Genomic DNA, 6,000 nt, shown 5'->3' with positions numbered 1-6,000 from the left:
CAGCAGAGGGAGGCTCAGAGCTGTGCAGGCTCCCTCGTGTAACTCTGGCATTTAAGAGACCAGGACAGATGTTCCCCTGACCACTGACCCCTCCTGGGTTCCTGCTGAGCTCTGCTAATGCCTGGAGCTGCCGGTGATATCTCCTGCTCTATGTTGTGTTTCGCCAGAAGTTGTCAGTTACTCAGGATCGCAAATCAAGCTGGGGAAGTTTTGGGGGACGGGAGCTCACTTGTAGCTTAACTCAGTGAGAGGCTGGTCAGCTGTGCCATCAGCTTCTGTTCAGCCACACGCCATGGTGAGATAGGGCTGAGAGCCCACCTTGATAATTGCTGAGATAACTGATCTGTTTTAAGTAGCAGCATTTCCACAGGTTCGATTAACTCAATGGGATGGGTAAGCTGGATGCTATGTGAGTGGGTTGCTTTGATTTAATGATGTCCTGCTTGGTCCTGACAGTGCTTCCTTAGACGTCTTATTCTTTTAGTGTGGTAAGGCAGGCTGTGCCCTAGAGAGCTGCACATCAAAGGAAAGGTCTTTGTGACTAACCAACCCAGTCTGGTTCAAAATCAGATGCTTAGGAGTGAATTTTCAGCAGACAGCTAGATCTAGAGCAGTAGTTAGGGCAAGAGCCTATTGTCGACCTCTCCTCACAGGCAAGAATTTATACTAGAACAGGAGTAGCCATCCAGCACTGCATTTGAGACACAGTCTTCCGAAGCAAAGGCTTTATTCCAAATAAAACATTTTCCCCCTGTCACTGATCAGATCTGGCTTTGATAGAAAAATCATCAACAGAATCCTCGTATGGTGCTAACATCTGAGTTTTGCCTTCCTCAGTTATGTTTGATTATACATATATATATATATTTAAAGCTCCTCTTGTTAATGCACCAAGTATGTGTAAGCAATTAACAGAAGATTGTGTTTGATTATGGCTTATAAGAAAGTCTCCAGAGAAGTTAGCGTTCATTACTAAGTGAGCAGCCCTTTCAGCCATGAATGATGACCTTGGCAGAAGGTCCTGGAGACCACAGAATTAATTGAGAAAGTTTTAATAAAGGCTAGTGTGTGGAAAAAAATCCATATGACTAGTGCATTGTTTGCTGGTGACGATACATTTGGCAGATACCTATCCCGTTACAAATTCAGATACTGAGTTCATCGCCGAGCTGTGCTTTCAGGGTAGATTTGATGACACGCTAGAGAAAGGCAGCTTTGGAAAATGTTCTTTGAAATATTCTGAAAGATGTTTTGCAGTTTAACAAAAGTGTAGGATCGCTTAATAGGAGTCTGTTGTATTTAGCCAGACACTTTCTTGGAATAGCGTTTTTCCATGGCGTCATAATTACAGAAGTGGTTGTGAGCACATTCACTAACTCATGTGGCTTGAACGAGTTTTCTTAATGAAAAAAATAGCCTTATGCGTTGACTCCGCTTCCTGCTGTTCCTTCAGTCACAGTTTGCTGTTTGTGAATGCTCTGATAACTCTCCACATCCTTTAGGCTCATCCACGGAGCCTAAAAAAGGTGGCAAAGGAGAGATGTTAGCATGGTCGTAACTTCCTACACAGGCATGGCTAAGCTTCAGGAAGGGCTTGGAGCTCCTTAGATAACACTATGGAAATACAAATGGCTAGCATACACAAATAGTGTAAGTGGGGTGTCTTTCCACAGGGATTGCATCACATGCCAGCAAATGAAATGACGTGTATTATCAGGTGCTTATTTTCCCCAAAGTGACAGTACACTCACTGAAAATAAAGACTGAAAGGAGCTTTCAAGCCATAATTTCTCTTAATCAGAGTATATTGAAGAGACTGCAGTATTATCTCTCCTTATGAAGCTGTAATTAAGCAGTTACATCAATATCTGTTCAGAAATCCTGGTCTATGTAATGAGAGGACTGTGTCTTCTTGAAGCACATGGACCATGTCTGTGGGGAACCCTGAGCAGTCCTAGATGGCTTGAGGTTTTAATCAAAGCCCATTGAAGTCTTTGCGATTCTTTGTACCGACTTTGATGGGTTTTAGAGTGAGTTCTTGAAATCCAGCAAGTTTAGCAAATAGGCACGAGTAACAAGTTGTTTCTCAAAAACTCATTTTGCCATCAACCGAAAAAAACACACTGTAGCTGCTCAAGATGCACAATTCAAGCAGGTTTGGGGCTTTTTTGAACAGAGAAAAACTTTTTCTCAAGAATACTGCAACTTCGAGGGTTGTGTCAACTTCAAGCAAAGCTGTCCTCACTTCCCCATCTCTCTTCTGACTGGAAACTACTTTTTTCTTACTATTTAAGGAAAAATGAGATGTACTGTTAGCACAGTGCCGGAAGATTTACTCCAAAGGGTATAAAAACCCAAAAATGTGGAGTAGACTGGAAGCCAGCATGTAACTGGCAAGTAGGCAGCCTGTTCCTATAGTGTGGGTTCAAAGTTACCCTCTGGTCAGGCTTTTATGCTTATTGTTGTTACCGTTCTCCTCAAACAACACCAATGGGCTAGAGAGGAGCCAAAATATCCTGCCTGAACACCTGCGAACTTTGGATCTGGAAGCAAATCGTGGCGTTGGCACCGGCTCTCTGTTGGCACGATGGATGGGACCGCAGTCTGGTCTGTGTGGTTTTCAGGGGCTTGGGTCTGAGCCTGGCTCTGAACTTTGCCTTTTAGGAAAGGCCAGCTCCTCCCTGCCGTCCCACCATACGTCGGGCGGTGGGACGAGCCAGGCGACAGGGACAAAGCATCACACAGCACAATGAAGAGTGTTAATATGAGTAATTATTGCAGTATGTCACTGTGCTATTTTAAGGCTGCTCACTGCATGCCAAAGAGTGCTCTGGGCAGGGATTTCATTACAAAATCCTGCCAAAGCACTTCCTGAGGGGATCGCGATAAATATAGATAGCAGAGAGCCGGTCTGAATCCATTGCAGCGAATAGCAGCAGTGCACATGCCTTAGGGTCCTAAAGGCTCATAAAGCAGAAGATACTTGAGTTGGCTGAGGTCCCTGAATAATTTGGCAGACTCCAGTGAGGGATTTTCAGGTAACCTTTTGATATGGTATATAAGACACACAGGGGAATCGGCTCCCAGCTCTCCCTCCCAGTGCTGTGAGGGTCACTTTTATTTCTGGCTCTTGATTAGTCATGATGCATCCCTTGTCAGATGTTTTAGGCCAACCGCTCTTCTCTTTTGTTACACAGCTTCATTGTTGACCATCTGTACAACATTGCTCTTTGCATCGTGTCATGGCAGAAAAATAACGAACAAAGGAAAAATGTCTGGCTGGCTTTAAACTCTCCCTTTATAGAGCAATGATTCCCAATTGCACATGTACATGAGCAGCACTTCTGCTAGTTTTGCAAGCAGCTTTATGTTCTCCTCACTGTTCCCGGGGCTACCAGAGGTGCCTAACCCAGATGTTGTTCCTGCAGAGTTGTCTGAGTACTAAGTGACCCTGACTGTTCATCTCCCAAGGCTGCCAGACCTTGACTTTCTATTCAGCTAGTGCAAAGCAATGACTGCATTGAAGCACCTGTACATGGGGGTCTGAGCAGGGTCACCTCACCTGGACCAGTCATTCTGGTAGCCCTGATGTTGCTGCAGTGGGGACCACTGTGAGCCAGTGACCCAATGCAGAGAGCAAAGGCTGTGACGGCTTTGGCCTCTCTGAGTGGCAGCACTTCTGAAGCAAAATGGCACGCCTCATGGAACAGCCATTCATTTCATTAAGGCTGATTTTCACCACCAGTCCTGCTGGGAAACACTCAAAGGTGCCAGGAAGTATTTCGTGTCTCAGTGGGGAAGCGGACTTGGGGACAGAGTGTCCTCATGGTGATGTGGGAGCGGAGGCATGGTGGACTGTACTACTTCAGCTTGGAAATCTGTAGTCCCTCCTTCAGGCTCTGTCTCTGGGGGCTGGTGTAACTTGTTTCTGCATATCGTTGTTGCTTGTGGGCTGTTGCCAGAGTGTGAGATCGGTGTTCTATGTGGTTGTCCTGGGTTTCTGCTCCTGCTTAGCACCGGCATACCCTTTTTTGAGCCCTCTCCTGGTCCAGACCTGGTGACCAAGGCTGTTGCAGAGTCTAACTTCAGAAGTTCTTATGCATTTCGTAAGTTGAATATTGATTTACTTTGAAACTTTCTTATCTCTGTGTTTGTTGGACTCTTGCATGGAATGTTCCTCCAAGAGAGGCCTTTAGGTCCTCTCCCCATCCTGGCCTCATAAGCGACTTCATCTCCTCTCCCAGCAGAAACCAAGGAGCTTGCTCAACAGATGAAGTCACGAGGAGCAGTGGGGAAAGCTAACAAAGGGGGCCCATTCCTCCTGCAAACCCAAAGCCCTGTCCATTCAGGGAAAGCAAGATGCCCCTTCTGTAATAATTCCCTGCTGTATTTTCCCTTCTCTCCTCATTTCCCCTAATGTCCTGGCTCCTGAAACCACCTGAGAGAGCTCCAGGACAGGCCCTGAGACCTCCTTTCTGCTATCTGCCCTATCCTGTTCCTCCATCCTTACCAGGTGCATGTTTTATCACCTCCACACCACACAGGGCTCTCCCTGGAGCGTGCATGGGGAATGGAAACGTAGCAGTAAGTCAAAACTTCCCATAGCTTCCAACGAGTGTGTTGTGTGTTTCACACACTTTTCCAGAAAGATACCTGTGTGTTTTGAAAATAATACTGCTGTGATGGCTCTAAATGCTCGAGTAGAAGTAAAATACTGGTCAGCTCACTAAGAGGGATGATTGTGCATCAGCGGTAAATGAACTTTAATGTCTGTATCTAATAGACCTCATTGCTCTGTGGGCTGCATGAGGAAAGACATAAACTTCGTAGTTAGTTTCAGTTCTTTTTCTTTAAGGGATAAGGCTATCATAAATTTAAAATTGCCTGTACTAGATAAGTGATGTGTTTGTGTATGTTGTTATTGATGTTTATTATTTATGTATTACTCATGACAAGAAACCCGGGTCAAAGCCAAAGCCTGTTCTCTTATCTCCTGTATAATTACATGGGCAAAACAAACAACCACACTGTCTTGTTAAAGTATCAAATATGCTAATTTGCTCATAGGTTTGTTACAGGGCAATGCAGACAAGGTACCTAGTAATAAGTCCGAAAAAAAACGCAGGAAGGGTTGTTCTAGTAAGCTGACGCCTCTTTGCAGCATCTGCATTGCTTTGGTCGTAAAGAATAACAAGCGTCTTTGCAATTGGGAAAATGTCTACTCCAGCAGTTTTGCACCTCTGCAGAGAACTCCCTGTACCTGCCGGGAGAGCTGGATCAGTTGACTGCTACCTACTCTATTTAATCATCTGTTTTTGTGAGTGCTGAGAGCTGGAAAACAGGAATAACAACATGTTTAGAGGTCTGATCCTTTCTCATGACCCACAAGGACTGTTTCCACCGCTCATTCCAAAGGGAGAGTTGCAGGTAGTGGAAGTGGAAAAAATTATGAGGAAAGATAGCTATGAAGGTTTGGTTTGGACATGTTCATCCGAACTAAAAACAACTGTTTTTTCCACTTCCCATCCTCATTGTCCCAGACAGCAAACTGACCTGCAGTTGCATGTGAAGACATGCTTTTGACATCTATGTAACGCACATAAGATAAGTCGGATGGGAAGTGAAGATATGGGGTCCCTACCTTTTCTCCACCCTAACCCTCTCCTGTTCTCTTAGCTGCCTTCTCCTCTCCAATGCGTGCCTTGGCTCATCTGCACCGTGCTTCAAAGGAGCTGTTTGAAAAATGAGGAGTTACTCCAAGCCCCAGAAGTTACCAGCTCTTAGCCACAACTATAAAAACCGAGACCAACTGTGGCAGAGAGCATGCACCGAATAAAATGTTGCCAGAGTAGCTCCTAGGACCTGTTACACCAGTGTCATTCCTGTTTTGCTTCCATTTTATCCTTTGGTTGTATGCAACCAAACTGATGTGGGGGTAGACCAGCTCTCAGGTGCAGAGAACTTGTTCTGGTGAGAAACCCTGCCTGATGCCACAGGATG

The sequence above is a fragment of the Opisthocomus hoazin genome, chromosome 2 (genome assembly GCF_030867145.1).
Source record: "Opisthocomus hoazin isolate bOpiHoa1 chromosome 2, bOpiHoa1.hap1, whole genome shotgun sequence".
In the NCBI taxonomy this organism is placed as follows: domain Eukaryota; kingdom Metazoa; phylum Chordata; class Aves; order Opisthocomiformes; family Opisthocomidae; genus Opisthocomus; species Opisthocomus hoazin.
Note: the sequence above shows the minus strand (reverse complement) of the source record.